Source organism: Neofelis nebulosa, chromosome 3 (assembly GCF_028018385.1).
Source record: "Neofelis nebulosa isolate mNeoNeb1 chromosome 3, mNeoNeb1.pri, whole genome shotgun sequence".
Taxonomy (NCBI): Eukaryota; Metazoa; Chordata; class Mammalia; order Carnivora; family Felidae; genus Neofelis; species Neofelis nebulosa.
Window position 1 is genome coordinate 141,821,391 of NC_080784.1, and position 17,663 is coordinate 141,839,053.

At 33.9% G+C, this 17,663-nt stretch overlaps 1 protein-coding gene and 1 long non-coding RNA gene across 4 annotated transcripts in view; one reads left to right on the top strand and one right to left on the bottom strand.

The window, feature by feature from the left end:
• ANTXR2 (ANTXR cell adhesion molecule 2) overlaps positions 1 to 17,663 on the top strand; it is a 151,293-nt gene that overhangs the window by 129,442 nt on the left and 4,188 nt on the right. The gene's annotated exons all lie outside the window — the stretch shown is intronic.
• The window catches only part of LOC131507408 (uncharacterized), a 17,344-nt gene continuing 10,945 nt past the window's right edge, over positions 11,265 to 17,663 (bottom strand). Inside the window, exons 2-3 of the long non-coding RNA XR_009259492.1 lie at positions 16,496 to 16,685; positions 11,265 to 11,676 (exon numbers count right to left, since the gene is read on the bottom strand). This is a non-coding gene — a long non-coding RNA (uncharacterized LOC131507408). The remainder of the gene's footprint in view (positions 11,677 to 16,495; positions 16,686 to 17,663) is intronic.

A 17,663-nucleotide genomic window follows, 5' to 3' on the forward strand; every position in this document is an offset into this window, starting at 1 on the left:
TTCAGGTAACAGGAACTCTGAAGAAAACAAAATGAGGTAAGGAAATAGAGAATAGGTGGGAAGGGTCTACGGATACTCAGATACACATGAATATGTGAATGCATTCAGGCGGGTGCACAAAAGAGAGTATCCTCTTCTTGTATTATTCCTAAGGATACATCATTCATCCAAATACCATCTAAATTAATGCATTTGTGGCAAATAAAATGAATTAAATATGCTTATTTGTTCCAGAATTTCTATTGTTGCTGTGGGAACAAATAGTGAGCTCTCACAGTCGCCGCTTTAACCTTGCCAATCACAGACTTCCTGTAAGTGCACTGCAGTTATTTGGAATCTTTTCTGGGTTGGCGTTGGCATTCTTTTACTAGATTACATTTATGCATTAGTACCATCTGTGCCTGCTGTACCTTCTGTGAGTTAGCCCTGGCCAAATGACTGGCATTTATCTGGAAGGAGGGAGAGAGAGAGAGAGAGAGAGAGGGAGAAAGAGAGAGAGAGAGAAAAGAAGAGAGAAAGGAGAGAAAAAGGAGGGGAGGAGAGGGAGAGATCTAAGAGCATTTATTCTACTCTGTTGGCACAAGTGGAATTTAGGAGGCAAGACACATCAGTGAGCATAAAATATTTGCAGCTGGTGTCCCTGACTTCAACCCTTGTAAAGCTAACTCTTCATTTACGTTCTCTTAAAAAATAAAATATAATAGTTATTTACTTTTAGCCTGTGATATGCAAAAGAAGATAAAACCAAGCATTTAAATAAGGAAGTATAACAAAGCACATTTGCAAAATTTTCAAGTTGAGAAAAATTATGTACAATTTGAATATGTGTGCGCTTATATGACAGTGAATATACATAATGTGAGTTTGGTTTTGTTGTTTAGATTTGGTAGACTGCTCGAATTGGACTCTATTTTGGTAAACGTGTTGAAATGTAGACTTAAGAATATTACAATCATGTAGGAACAGTATGGCTCAATATTCAACATATAATCAGGATACTGAATTTATTCTGTAGAATCTTCATGCAATTATATTATAAACCACAGTTGACCTTTGACAAATATGTATTTGAACTGCATGGTTCTCTATTTTCTTAATAATATTTTCATTTCTCTAACTTACTTTCTTGTAAGAATACAGTATATAATACATGTAATATACAAGGTTTTTGGTAATTGACTACGTTATCCGTGAGGCTTCCAGTCAATAGGAGACTGTTAGTAGTTGAGGTTTAGGAGCTAAAAGTTATATGTGGATTTTTAACTATGGGAGGAGAGGCATGGTGATGCACCTAACCTCTGTGTTGTTTGAGAGTAAACTGTATGTGGTATTACAGAATAGATCAGTAATTCCTATACCTGAATCACACTGTAGAACTGTAAATGGAAATAAATAACTCTCTGATCAGTAAAAATAGATGTTGAAGAGTTCCGGCTCATTGACACTATTATCTATTCTTATCTCATACCTACTTTTAGTGGGCTTGATTGTCTGGTTTCCCTATTGGTGGCAAATTAGAAGAAGGGATATAGAATTGAGGCAGAAGGATAGATATCTATCTACAAAAGATAGATACGACACAGTAATGAGAGGTCAGCATTGCAAGGAGGAGAACGAGAGAAGATAGACAAAAGACTTAGACCAGCACTGCCCCTGGGGGGTCATATGATGTAGGAAGAAAAACAGCCTCACATTCCCTATTATCCTCTGAGGACATTATTGACTACATCCTAGTATAATAATTAATATTCATCATTACAGAGTTATATCATGATATGAGAACATGTGCAGATAACTCAGTTTAAGAAGATGGAAGTATGAATACATTCTCAAGGAGAGTTCCATCCAGATTCTAAAATATACAGTTTTAGGACTTAATGTAGTTAATCTACACGCATCTTTACATACTAGCTTGTATTGTGTTTTCAGTTCTAGATATCTGAGTCACTTTCTGTGGTCTCAAATAGGAAAAGTCTCTCATATAAGTTTCCCTAATATATTTTATATTCCTTTTCATAATGCTCTTCAGACTAAATTTGTCCTGTATTTAGTTCTTGTATTTTCACTGGATTTAAGTTTCATAGAAGTGGGCATTTTTTCGTCCAGTAATATTTTATTATGTCTAATGTAGTTTAAAAGACCTATATAAATATTCAAGATACAGAATTTTGTTAGTGCTAGGGTGGCAATGATTAGGAGTGTTGGAAGCTGACACTCGTGGGTCCAAATCCAGGAGCTGCCATTTACTTGGGATGGACTTTGACATAAATGATTTGCCTTCTCCAAACATCAGTTTCATCATCCATAAATTTTGAATACAATACCTGCTACATAGGGCCATTGTGATTATTAAGTAATACCAGTACTTATAAAGCCCTCAGAAAAGCATTTGGTATATAGTAAGGACTAAATTGTGTAATGGTTAGTCATAATTATTGCTGCTGTTGTCAGAAAACAACTGATTATATACATGTGGAATATAATTGGTTATGGTTCAAATTATATTTTAAAAAAATGATTATTACTGGTTTCTCTGCTGTACTATGTTATGTGTATTTAGCTATGTATCTGTTTGGAAAAGTCTTCAAACTCACAGTCGTATTGCAATGTTAGCACTCGGAGAAAGAAATGCTGTAGCATTTGCTCCTGTCCTGGGCCCTGGGTCCTGTCTCTGTTGGAGACGGTCATGGTGGCAGCAGAATTAAGAACAGCTAAGGAGAATTTTCTTTTGCTAACAATAGCTAAGGTACTTTACATTTTAATCTTTGGTGACCAAGTCTGCCAGGCCAGTGGTGGCTACTTACGTTCATCCCCAGTAAATGGCAGCTCCTGGATTTGGACCAGAGGTTAGGCAACAGGGGAGAAGGCTCCTTACCAGGGCCAACTCAGATGACTGGGAACAGAACAGAGGCTGGGGAAACCAGCAGCTCCTTTGCCTTCTCCCCTCAATTAAGAGTATAATTAATTGTTCCACTCTGAATTACTTGTTTCCCTGCCTGCTATTACATATGGTTAAGATTTGGTTGCTTCTGTTAGCATCTATTTGGGTTAGTACAGTAATATATCTAAACTAGAATTTTGAGTTAATTTTTGAGGTGTCAGATATTTTCTTATAAAAATACATATGAGCCAACAAGTAGTTCTTTTTTACATGCCATCATTAGTTTTTATAACATTAAAATGAATTGACCAGCATGGTAAATAAAATAATCATGATAAATATGTAGAGATAACCACGTATTAGGAATTTATAGTAAAATTTGTTATATATTTTTAATATGTTAATAAGTGTTTTTATTTAAACATAAATATTCCATAATATTCCTAACTGAATTATTATTGGTATATGGGATATTTTGATTTTTTTATATCTTGAAATCACCTTATCACTGACTTCTACAAATTACGATATTTCAGCTGATTTTAAAATCATATAAATAATAATTGTTTATCGTGGTAAAATGTGCATCACATAGATTTACAATTTTAGCCATTTTTATGTGCACAATTCAGTAGCATTGAGTACATTGACATTGTGTAACCATCACTGCTATTTATCTCTAGAACTTTTTCATCATCCCAATTAAACAATAACTCCCCCTTCTCCCTTTCCCCTAGCCGCTGGCGGCCATCATTTCATTTTCTGTTTCTGCGAATCTGACTATTTTAGGTACCACATAAAAGTGGAATCATACAATATTTGTCCTTATTTTACTTAGCATAATGTTTTCAGAGTTCATCCATATTGTAACATGTGTCAGAAGTTCATTCTTCTTAAGCCTGAATAATATTCCATTGTGGGTATATGCCGTGTTCTATTTATCCATTTATCTGTCGATGGACTTTTGAGTTGTTTCCTTTGGCTATTGTGAAAAATGCTGCTAACTATATGAGTGTGCAATAAGGACTGTACAATACCTGTTTGGGTCCCTACTTCCAGTTTTCCCAGAAGTGGAATTGCTGGAACATACAATTCTGTGTTTAATTTTTTTTGAAGAATCACGATACTGTCTTCCACATTGTGCCATTTTACACATCCCCTGACAACGCATGAGGATTCCAATTTCTCCACATCTTCTCCAACACTTGTGGGTTTTTTTTCTATTTATTTATTTATCTGTGGTTTTGAGAGTAGCTGTCTTAATGGATGTGAAGTGAGATAATGATAAGCTTTTTTTAGTTTCCACTTTTCTACTTATTTTTCCCATTTGTAAACAGGTAGTATGTACTTCCAACTCAGGCATTTTGCTTGGCATGGAAATACAAAGATAAAAGACTTATCTGATAAATTATGGTAACCTCATAACAGCTTTCCCATATAAGAAACATAGTTGGATTTCTTAGTTCATTTAAAAATATCTACAGACATGTTATGTTCAGCTGTCTCCACATTTGATGAAATTGATTTATTTTTAAAATAAAATAGTTACTTGCACATGCAAGTCTTTACAGATCTTTATAAATTCTCATTTTCCTTTCTAAGCTTAAAATCGTATCTCTTAATTTGCTTCAATATGGCAACCATCTCACTTCTCTTTCAACTCACATAAGCTAACACAACCTTCAAGATAGGAAGCTGACATGTAGTCTATAAAATAATAAGGTTTAGAACTCGAACCTTACTTCTGACATCATGTTAGACACATTTCCTATCTCATTGACAACATGGTACAGTAAACTGTTTTCATAGACATGATTGAAATTGCTGTGTTTTGGTAAGTGAAATATTTTGGTTAACTAAACTTTCTCAAAAACATGCACAAGAACATACGACTCTTCAATAGATTATTAATTCTTACAGAAATTGGATTCAGCTTCTCATTCACAAATATCGGCTAATCCACTCAATGCATATGAATCACTACTAATTCAGCACACCCTTGGCAATCTTGAAAGGTCTCCAAAGCCATCATTTTGAATCAGTTTTTAGTGTAGAGTTCTCCAAAGGTAAATAACCTAGGACACTGAAGTGACTGTTTAAGAACACACTGATTGGTGGAAGGTAATTTCTAAGATCATTTTATTAGGTAGAATTTGTCTTTTTCCCATAAAAGTGAAAAGCAACCAAAGAAAACTGCCTGCTTTAACATTTGTCTTGTCTTGAGAATACCTGAATGATGTCAAATTTTCTTTGTCAGACTTTGGTTGCTCAGTACTTACTTTTTCGTGGACACCACATCTGTGATAATGCAGTTAAGTGGATAGATGAAGGTTGTTATACTAATAGTATTTGTTGCTGTTAATTAATTTATTCACTGGCTGATTTGTACAAGTGTTATTTTTAATATTGTTCAATACAAAATGACCCCAAGTCATACAAGGAGAAGGGTTGTCTTGATACAATCTTTAAAAATCCATGAATAAATTTGGTAGAACCTGAATAGTAAGCCATCGACTGTGGAAACTTTAAGTCCTGAAGGTTAGTACGATTACAGTAAAGAGATTATGTTTCTGTTAGTTCTGAGTCTCCATAACCTGCCTGATTTGAAACTACTGTAAAGTAGCTTTTGAACCAGTATTTGAGGCTGGAATTCAGATTTTCTTTTTCTTATTTCCATATGCTCCGTTTCAAACGTATGTTACATTGTGTATTTAAATCAAGAAGTACCAAAAATCCACATAAAAATATGTTTTCTTCATTATTAAAAGCTTCAGTGCCATCGTCATTTGGAAAAAAAAAAAACAGTGAATATAATTCAAGTCTATACAACAGACTTTTAATAGCACCAAATAGAATGAACATCTGGCTTTCTTTTTGCAAGGTGCATTGAGGTTGTCAGAAGAGAATAAAAATGCTGATATGATTGTCCATGTTTGGGGTTTGCCAATACAGAATATTTTATTCATTCAGTGTTCTCTGAGTTCCAAAGATAGGTGTTGACTTTGATGAAAAAATACAATGATATATATTTAGAATGACCAATCTTTGACATTTAGATCTACAAACGTGCTGCTGCAGTTGGGTTTTTCTCAGGGATGCCATTCAAGCAACACATTACATTGTCATCTCACATAGCCTTTCTATTTGTGATGATAGGATGCCAGGTTAGAGGATGACAGCTTGGCACAGCTTTTATTATGGCATTGTACTGATGCATGACTACCTCGCTTTTGTTTCAGTCAAAGAGATATTTTAAAGTGGCAGCGTTTTGAAAGTGAATTTTCGTTGTCATATTTAAAAAGTGTACCAGAGGCTGAATTTAAAGAAAGCAAGCTTTCTGAATATTAGATGTTTTGCAATTGCAAGAGGCAGTTTCTTGTCCCTTCCTTTCACATTTCCTGACTCTGAAGAACATTCTTTGCTCGAGTCCTGCCATAGAATTAATACTTTTCTAATACCCTCTCACCAAAAGAACAACAACTCCAATAATGGAATGCGGGTTAAAGATGTATTAATTGACATTGATTTTTCAAGTTACATTTATCCTTTTAAAGAATGTTCTCAATCTTTTTAAGCCCAAATCTTTCTTTTTGATAAAAAGAGCCCCGTATCCATTAAATCCTAAACTTTCACATTTGTCAGCAAATGCCACTAATGTTGAGAGTATTATAAAAACGTGTATTTTGAAAAATCTGCGTAAATTGTGTTGTATTATTTTCAAATTCAATAATGTTAGTAACAAATGTAGAATAATCCCTCCTTGATGCATAACTTAGTCTCTGGAATTTTTTAACACATGTAGAGATAGAAAGTGGTGTGCCACTTGTGTGAAGAAATACCATGTTTCTTCAAATATTGATTTCTTTGACAGGGAATAACTGAGGGATAAAGGAAAATAAATGCCCAGGAAATCAGTTAATTAACTCGGCATTGATTTAATGTTTCACTACTTCATAACATGTTTACATGTGGTTGGGTTGCTTGTAATGACTGCTTCCTGCTTGTCAAAGCATGTGCTGATTTAGATCTAAGAATCATAATGGGCTTAGAATATATACTTTTATCTCTGTCTTCTCTGTTGGTGGTTTCAAGCATGAAACAGACCTCACTTTCTACCATCTGCTCTCCATTTAAAATTGACACCAAGTTCAGTTCCTCTCTGATGCCTACTTGTTTCCCAGCTTAGAACAATTCTATCCTGTGGTTCAGCCATCTCCGTATTAAGCCTACCCATTGGCCTGGCATATAGGAAATGGAACATCTAGGACGGCTTGAATATTCATGTCTCAAAATAAGCCAGAAAGACTTTTGCCCATGGAATGATGGCCACTATTGCTTAATTACAAGTCAGTTAGCAAAAACTGAAGTACAGTTTTGTTGTTTTGTGTTTTAATGTTTAGACAAGTGAACTATTTTATTTTATAGCTTGCTAATCATTGTGTTACTAGATTCAACTATCTCAGTATTCATATGGATATCTATGTCAGTTACATGTTTCAGAGAGATATTAGCTGCATAGGTTAAATTTAATATTTCAAACCCTGTAGTTATTAACTCAGCAAATATTCTTAAGGACTTAAACTGTAGGGTGAACACTGTCTTAGGAATTTGCAAAATGGTGGTGGCGGGGAAAAAACATGGAGCTTGCAGTCTAGGAAAGAAGACAGAACTTAAACAATTACTTAGATTTCTTTGTTAAAAATAAATTAGAACTGTTACAATGCTGAACAAACTTTGCTATCACCCAGAATCTATTTTTTGTAGTAGGATAAGATATTGGGCTAGTAATATAATTTTGGGTTTAGAAAATCATTTTGGCCTAGAATATCAGAATTTGTTTTTCTAAACTAACTGAAAAATGACTCTATATTCACATCAGTGTGTCTATATATCTTCCTATCTATCTATTCACCTATTTATCTATCATCTGTTTTGTACAAACATTAGACCCAATACTTGTAGATAGATCTAAACTCTACTGGGATTTATGTTGAGTAATTACATAGACAGTCAAATGGAGATTAAATAAAGCCAATCGCTTTTTGTTCCTTGACCCTTCAATATACATGTCTTCATCTTTTTTTGCATTCTATGGACCAATAAGCAAACTGTCCTTTGTATATAGAGGTAACTTATTACACACAAGTGAGTAATTAGTAGTTGGAAACACTATCATAATCATGTTTGTTCACTTATTTGAACGCATCTGTATGTTTTTATGTGTATAAATGTTTAAACTTTGAAAGTTTAGTCTTCCTGTTTGGGGAAATTATGTTGGATTAATTATATCTCCAGAGAGGGTCTAATACTTCCACAGTTGTTTTAGAAATCAGTCTAGTTAGTTGATATGTTATTTAGACTAGGAATGTCTGTATTGATTAAGGGACAAATTAATGCATGTTTAGTTTCTTTTCAAACTGTGAACAAGGGATTCTGTTAAATACCATTTTATTCTCACTGATCAGTGAAATGACATCTGGGTCACAGTGGTATCTATATTTGCAATATAAATCCCTGTGACTATGTTTGAAAGGTGTCTGCACATAAAAGTAGGGATAGATTTCATGCTGCTACCAGCCTAATTTTGGTATATACAATTTAAGGTGCCACTTGAAGTTTTGTTCTCCATGGTATAAGTTTAGTAATGAATGTAGTCATTTGGCTGCTGTGCTAGCAGTCTAGAATGTAGAGGTATAATGTGAAGAATTATAATCCACTTTACTCAAATGCTATAGAAAAGCATATATCGTTTCGTATCATATATCTAAATATTAGTCTCTAATAAATATACAAAATTAAGTCCTGACTTTGGGGATTTGGATATCTTCTCAGTAGATATAAAAGCGACAATTGTTTGAAATTGTTTTTCCAGGGGCACCTGGGTGGCTCAGTCAGTTAAGTGTCTGACTCTTGGTTTCGACTAAGGTCATGATCTCATGATTAGTCAGTTCAAGCCCCGTGTCTGATTCCATGCTGACAGCACAGGGCCTGCTTAGGATTCTTTCTCCCTTTCTCTCTGCCCCTCACCCGCTCATGGTTGTGCGCACGTGCTCTCTCTCTCTTTCTCTCTCTCTCAAAGTAAATAAACTTAATAAATAAATAAAATTGTTTTTCCAAAATTTGACAAAACATAAGTAAAGTAAGTAAAGCATAAATTTGTTGAATACATACATATGTTTTCTATTAAGACTGAACGCCTTGAATGAGTTCATAAATATTTGCTATGCTGAAAGAAAACAGTATCAGAGTAACTAATTTTCCAGCTAAAACGGTAGGCAGATTTTTCATAACATTTTTTATTTATAATCTTCTAGAAACTAATCTGTAATTACTCTTCAAAGTGAAGCTTTAAAAACTGTACATTTCTATAAAGTATCTTTAATTGATATTATTCATGCAATATCAATTTAAAAATTTAAAGTGAAGTTTTTAATAATTGGTTTTCTTTGAAAAATCCTACTCTCAAATTAGCTGGGAATTTAGCTATCTGACAAATGACCCAAAGAACTGTGAATACTTTTAAGTAGAGAGAGCTAATAAAAATCTGTGTGACTCAAGTGCAGGCTGAATTCATCAACATATTTTTAGTTATTAATTTTTGAGTGGGACAACACATACTGTTTCAGGGTCCCAAAAGTGAGGATTTAATTCTTAGAGATTTAATTTAGCCAGAGATGCATCATTACATTCCCTAGGGTCATATACATGAGGAAAATCTCTCAATGATTATTTTCAGTGCTAATATGTGTTAAGTATTCAGGATTTCTCTTAAAATTGACAAAAGCAATTTGATAAGACAAATTTTCTCAGTGCCTGATTTTTCTAGGAAAAAATCCATGAATTGCATGTAATTTTTTTTGCTCTGTGATATTAACATAAAACTTTAAGTTTAGAAATATTCTAGTGCAAATTAGTATTTTCACATGGCATTCTTCCACCGTGAGTAAATTAATTTATTCTATTTCTCACCTAATTTAACAGTAGTGATTTAATATGTCTTTCATTTGGATTTTTAAAATTAAAATTTTCCTAAATGCATAATTCAAATATGGATTGAGGTTTCAGTTAGCCATTATTTGATATAATGGTGGGTATTTGGGTTCTTTATTGTGATATTGTCTGTGTGTGTGTGTGTGTGTGTGTGTGTGTGTGTGTGTGTGTAAGAAAGGGAGGGAAGGGAGGGAGAATATTTTGGTACGTGTGAATCTTAAGAACTTTGAAAAGTAGCTCATTTAACAGCTTAACTCTATCTACTGTAAAAGAGATGAGAGGGATCCAGATGTTAACTTTGTATAATTAGTAACTTTGCTTTTACAAAGGAGAATTTGTAACAGGTACCCTACAAAGCTTTTGCATGATAGGATCTCTGCTTCCTCTCTGACTTCATCTTACACTTTCTCCATTGCTCGATCTACTCCTGCCACACTGGTTTACTTGTCTATAGATATGCCAGAGGTGTTTTACCCCAAGGTCTTTGCACTTGGTTTCTCTAACAGAATTACTCTTCCACAGATAGTCACAGTCTCATTGACTTCCTTTGAATCTCTGCTCAAGAGCTACCTCAACATTTTTTAAACAATTACAACTTCTCCAGCAATGGTCCCCCACACAGACTGATATATACTGATACTCTGTACCCCCTTACTCTGATTCAGATTTATATTTTTCTTTCGGCATGGATTCTTCACAAGTAGTGCTGTGCACTTTATAATGCATCACATCAATTTCTATTAGGTAGCCAGGATAGATCAGAGAAAGCAGGTTGTAAGAGTCTGATCCATCATATTGATTGTTATATATTTGTAACATGGCCCACATTAGTGTTTAATAAATTTATTTTATTTTGGCATAATGTGTCCCAGATTCATCTTTTACATTTTGGTTTTAAGACTGGAATAAACCAGGGCGCCTGGGTGGCTCAGTCTGTTAAGCATCCGACTTCAGCTCAGGTCACGATCTCACAGTTCATGAGTTCAAGCCCCACATTGGGCTCTGTGCTGACACCTCAGAGCATGGAGCCTGCTTTGGATTCTGTGTCTCCCTCTCTTTCTGCCCTCCCCTGTTTGCACTCTGTCTGTCTCTCGAAAATAAACATTAAAAAAATTTCTAAAAAAAAAAAAACTGACATAAGCCATTCAACTCCAAAGAGCCCAAGATGTTTTTAGTAGATAATGGTATTTAGAGAACACATTTTGAATATTAGGGGTGCGAATTGTTATTGGGCTGTCTTGCTTCTAAGCATTTCAGAACATAAAGCTAGAAAATTGAATAGTTTTGAAAAATATCATGAATTTATTATGGTATATTTTCAATTCTAACTTAGCATTAAGAGCTCTTACTGAATATTTTAAAAAATTTATACTTGTATCTCTTTTACCTTACATGAAAAATCTTGGCCTTAACAGTACTGAAGTATTTACTTATTTGCTTTAACCTACCAGATACATACCTACAAATTAATAATAAAGTACTGTTAGTAAAATTAAGATTGATTAATGAAATAAAACATTTCTTTGCTGCCATATTTGTCTTTGGATTATATTCTGTTGTTGGTATACAGGCAAAATACTGTTTCAGTCATTTGAAATACTTATTTTCTGGATGTACTTGTGTATCCAATTCATTTGTTTCAGTGTGCGTCCAGTTCTTACATCCACGTACTTGATTTCTGTTTGTTCTATCCATTCTTCATTCTGTTTCTCCTTTTCTGCCCTCTTTGTGCTAACGTAGTCGTTTTGTAATCCATTTCATCTCCTCTCTTAAGTAGATTTTTGTGCTGTTTTTTTGTGGTTGCTCTAGAAATAACAATTTGCTTTTAGAATTTTTCACAATTCATTATCACATAATATAGCAGTTTAAGACCAATATATAAACATTCCAGTGGCCTAATTCACATTTCCCCCTCTAACTCTGTGTGCTTTTGTTGTCATATATTGTATTTCTACATATGTTAGGAATTCAATAACAGGATTTTTTTTACTTTAAGTAATCAATGGGTGTCATAAAGATTTTTCATTTCTTTTCTATATTTGTATTTCTTGTTTTTTCACATATTTCCTCCTCTGTTTTTCTTTATTTCTTCCTGCAACTCTAGGCTTCCATCTAGTGTCTTTTACTTTAGTTTCAAGAACTTTTAGCACTTGTTATCTTTGAAGTCTATTGTAGATAAATTTATGTCAGGTTTTGCTTATCTTAAAATGTTTTTATTTTGCCTACATTTTTGAAGGGTATTTTCTCTGGATATGGAAATATAGGTTGATTTACCTTCCCTTAACACCATTTAGCGTATTTTGGGGAATTCCATTGTCTTGTGTCCTCCACTGTTGCTGATAGAAAGTTGGCTGTCCTGCTTGTGTTTTCTTTGTATGTAATGTCTAGGAAGGGTGATGAGGTACAGAGAAGTATGTTTTTATGATATTCTTTGGTTTTCATTACTTTTACTATTTGTTCCCTGATATATTTTTCTGTGTTTTAATCCTGCTTGAGTATCACTAAGTTTCTTTGATCTGTAGGTTTATGCCTTTCATGAATTCTAGGATGTTCTCAGCCATTATTTTTTCAAGTTTTTCTTGTCCATTATTTCTCCTCTACTTCTGGGACACCAATTACTCATTAATCCATTAGATGTGTCCCCACAAGTCTCAGATTCTCTTTAGTTATTTTTTTTCTTTGTTTTTCAGTGGGAACAATTTCTATTCCCCTACCTTCAAGTTCAGTAAGCTTTTCTTCTGCTGTGTTGTCTATTTTACACAAATCAAAAGCATTATTCTGATATTACAGTTTTCTCTCTAGCTTTTCCATTTCATTCTTATTTATAGTTTCTGCTGAAACTCACCACATTTTTATGCATGCTACCTATCTTTCTCACTAGAAATTTTAATACTTTTATCATAGTTATTTTAAAGTTTGTATCTTTTGGCTGCATATTTCTCTATATTGACTGGGTTTTCCAGTAATTATGGGTCATGTTTTCCTACTTCTTTGTGTATACTATAATTTCTTATTTTATGCTGGGCACTGTACATAAAAATAGACACTGGATAATATTTACCTCTAGAAACATAGCTATCACTTCCTCTGTCATGTTGCTAATCTGTAGCTGAGCTGGGTCACAATTTGTTGCGATTTAAGTTATTTTTATTTCCCTATTGGCTTAAAACATTTTGAGGACAGGATCAGGGATTTCTTTTCATCAGAGCGCGTGCTCTCTCTCTCTCTCTCTCTCTCTCTCTCTCTCTCTCTCTCTCTTTGTCTCTCTCTCTCTCTCTCTCTCTGCTTTACAGCCCACCTGTGAGCTTTGTGGGTAGCAGGAGAGTTTTCTTTGCTCTCCAGCTGCCAGTATCACATCCCCTCACTCACATCCTCTGCAACTTTCTGTATCTTGAGAGACCAGCTTCCATATTGATTCCTGCTTATAGCCTTTAACTGACCAGTGATTTGCACTCTCAGAAAGCCTCATGAACCTTGGAGGGATTTTTCTCAGTTCTCCTGCTCTCAAGCTTTCAGTTGGCTGCTAAGGCCCAGGTGCCTCAGGGTTATTTTTCTCATCACTCTTGCCATTCCACAAACCTTCAGTGAGCTGCTTCCTTTCCCTGGAGGAAGGTCCCTTTGGAGAGGGAAAGATTCCTATTCCTTCCTGCCTTTCTCCCATCTTTTAGTTGACTACATTCTTGTTCTCAGGGAAAACTTCTTGTACTATGGAGGGATTTCCCTTAGCTTTTCTGCCATGTCCTCAGTTTTTGGCAGAGTTCTGACTTGCACTTAGTGAAGCCTATTTTAGTTTGTAGGGATTTCTTTTCTATTGAATGTTTTTGCAAATGTATGTATTTATGATTGCATTTGGTAGTATATAACAAAATCTATTCAAAGATCTCCTTTACACCCTCATCCTGGTCCCAACCTGAGTCCCCTCTTCCACCTATCAGTAACTGCTTTTATTTTCAAAGCAAATATTGGCTTTTAATTTCCATTTGAAAATATAAGTATGTAGCAATTCTAGTGTATTTTTCTTCTTTGTAACATAAAATATAGCATAATGTATATTCTATATGCAGCTTGCTTTTTTTCCATTAATAGACCCTGGCCATTATTCTATAGTGGTAAAAAGACATCTCCTCCATTCTTTTTAACAGCTGTATATGATTTATAATATTCTATTTTCTATCTGTATCTTATAGTTTATTCATCTTGTCTCTTACTGATGGGTATTTGGGTATTTTTCAGTTTTGTTACATACCCATAATGTTACACTGTGCATGTACAGAACTTATATTCTGTTTTTCTATAGCTTTAAGTTATATTTTTAAGTAGTTATTTTTTTACTATTGGTTTAAGACCTAAGATACAAATAGTACTCTAATTGAGATTAGAAAGAGGAAAATTATTCCTACACTACTTACAATGTATCCAACTAAAACAATGTATGAAATTCTGATTTTACATAAATAATTCTACTGGGCATCTTCTTCCCATTAAAATGTATCATGAGGCCCAAGAACGTATTGCCAACAGTGTTTTTGGAAAACCATCAAAGTTTTGTGTGTGTGTGTGTGTGTGTGTGTGTGTGTGTGTGTGTGTATAAAGAAAAATTAAGAGACCTGAATATTTGCATTATTCGTATAGTGTGCGTATAGAGTCACTAAAATTTTGCAGGTGCCATTAATAGAAAGAAAAGGGGAAAAAAGCATTTGAAAGTAAATTTGTCAAGCAAACTCAGCACTTCACTTCATGACATCTACTGAATATCCATATGGTGTGTGGTCTCTAACCATAAATGGGACTTTTATAGGTTGAACTTCCATTACAAGACAGTATGTGTAATTTATATTTCAGCTCAAAATCTTGCACTTTTGGTTTGAGCAGAGGATAGTAAGGATTCTCTCATATATATATATATATATATATATATATATATATATATATATGGTGTAAAATTTTATGTGTTTATATATGAATTGCTCTCTTGATATATATCTCATACATAGATAGATCTCTGTTGCATATATAGGAGAAGGATGATAGTATGTGCCTTCTCTTCAGTCTTGTACCTTCAGTTGCTTCAGAAAATCTCTGCCCAAAGAGCCTATTGTGTCCTCAAGTCGACATTCTTTCCTGATAATCATGATTTTTCTGGACCTCTTGAATTGTTTTGTGTCTATTTCTATATGTATCCACGCTTTGTATACAATTTTAAATTTGAATCACTGTTTACTGTTGCACAAAGCACGAAGGTTTAGTACATTTAGAAGTGGAGATATAAATAAATCAGCTATCTGTGTTTGAAAAGTCTAAACTAAAGTGCAGTTGTATGCTTCAGCTTGTCAATGGATATTTATGAGGTGAGCATAATACTATAACAGTTGTAGCAGTGAAATATATCCTGTGCAGATAGCTAGTAAAGGAGTTCACTAGCATTAACGCCAGCAGAATTTTAATGCTGAAAAAGATGGGAAACATGGCACTTGCTCTGGCTAATGCTACTCTTACTGGCTGCAGTGAAAATGAATAGGTGAAATCAGTTTTCAAATATTGCAAAAGAGTTAGGGTCTACATACTTAACCAACAGCAAATATGTCAGTTTCGACTATTATCTTGTTTTCATCTCTTGGTTTACTTAACTATAGAGCAGTAACAACACCAGATACTTTTATTTGGGGCATCAATTTCCCTTTCCCACTTATTAAGAGACCCAAAAGAAGATATTTCCAAGAAGGATTTCTGGAGAAATGTCAATGAAATTCTTACTCTAATAGATACTTGTTAAATGCCTGAAAATCACTTAAGTGATGTTAAAGCTGACAGATTCTAATTGTGAACTTAGACTTTGTGACCAGAGTTTTATTTGTGATTTATCCTTGGTACATTCTGTTCCTTCTCAGGTGGAGGGAAAGTGGATAATGCAGTAAATCTTCTGCATAGAGTTCTATTCTAATAGATGAGTTGAGATGTTAATGTATTTCAAGTTTATAAAGAATCATATTGTGCTTATATTTTAGAAGCCAAAGAAAACAAAGTTAAGCTTTCAATCTTTAGACCTAGGATATTTATTCTTGTAGAACTTTTGGGATTTTATGAAGAATAGTTTTAATATGATTACAAGTATAAATTTCAAGTTCATATTAATTATCTAAGTTAACTAAGATTAAGTTCAAATTGAGAATCATTTGACATCAACTGTCTGCAGAATACTTCATTAGGTCCCACCAGAATAAGAAAAAGCAACAAAGAAGGGAAGTAAACATGATATTGTCTTTTGGTATAAGATAGAGGTTGAGGCAATTCATTTGTTGGAGGGTTTTGAAGGTTTACCTGAATATGGAATCTTTGTGTGTATGAAAGTTGAGAATTAAGAAAGAAACACATATTAGTTTAAATTTACTTATACCTGGTCTACTTCTAAAGAAATCATAAGAAAAAAACATACCATAAAACTACAGAATAAAAATAAAATAATTATGGGCCAAAGTCACACTATATAGTCACACTAGAAAATGAACGCTAAGGGCGGTCATAGCTTCTAGAACATTATGTGCCTGCATTTTTTGAAAGCCAAATTACAAACAGAAAGGCTGAGTTATATAGTTGCCATTATGTAAGGGTAGCACATAAACTTACCAGAAGTGACAAGCTTTATCCTAGTTAGCTCTTAATTTCAAGAATTGATCCCTTAATATCTGTGTTCTCAGTAGCAATTTTCCAAAATATAAAATTCTCTTTATATGACCAGAAGTCATCTGGGCTGTTCCTATGACCAAAAGTCAAGGGAATAATGCTGTAATGGTGTCGTAGGTCTAGGAAGGCATGTCTAAAGAAGAATAAAGAAACCAAAGTCCAGATATATAAGTAGCTTATTGGTGACCTGCCTTAACATAAGCATGAATATCTTGAATAATAGTTATCAAAATTCATTTTAATACAAATAGAAACAAAATCTTGTAGTGAATTGCAATTTTAAAGGTAGGTGAGATGGACTTCCTTGAGCCAAATGAGGATTGAGGGGCTTGCAGTGTGCCACCTCATTCCCTTCTTGTGCACCATGCCAGCCAAGAAATATTCTTTGACCTCATTCTAAGAGGGTCTTCTCTCTGCTTTTCTCCCACTCTCATTTGCACAGCTATTATTTGTAGACACTAGGTACAAAGTAGGTAATAAAATTGACAGCTGTAATAATGTTGCCTCCAAAATTGTTTAGAAGATGTATAATTTTTGATGAATGTCTGCCTTTTAGGCAAAAGCTGATGGAAACAAGTTTGCTTTTATGCTTTCTCTTTTTTCATGAATTTCTGAAATTTCTAAATTTATTAAGCAAACATTTTTGAGAGGAAAATGGACCAAAATCCTGTTTTTATGTTCTAAGCTATCTTCTCCAACAATATTTGTTGTTTCTTTTGAATATTACCATATATTGGATATTTAAAACAAACTTATTATTCACATTTAGAGAGAAGTAAAAAGAAGTTCTAAAATCTGAAGTTAAAGAGCAGATATTATGACAAATAGGAAAATCTCAGTAAGATGATAATCTTTACCCAAAACTAGAAAAAAGCAGTATGCTTAGCTTTTGGCCTATTGAGAAATCTGGATGTGGTTTATGTCGTACAGAGTATCACCATGGCTGTACCCAGGAGACCGAAAGAGGAGATCCTTTATCAATAATTTAAAACTTTGTTTTCAAATAATTCTTGGATTATTTACAATTACATGGGAAACAATGTGTCTCCATAACCTTCCTTGAAATGCTAAGAAATTGGGATGACAGTCTCTGAAACGTGGAAAGTAGTGG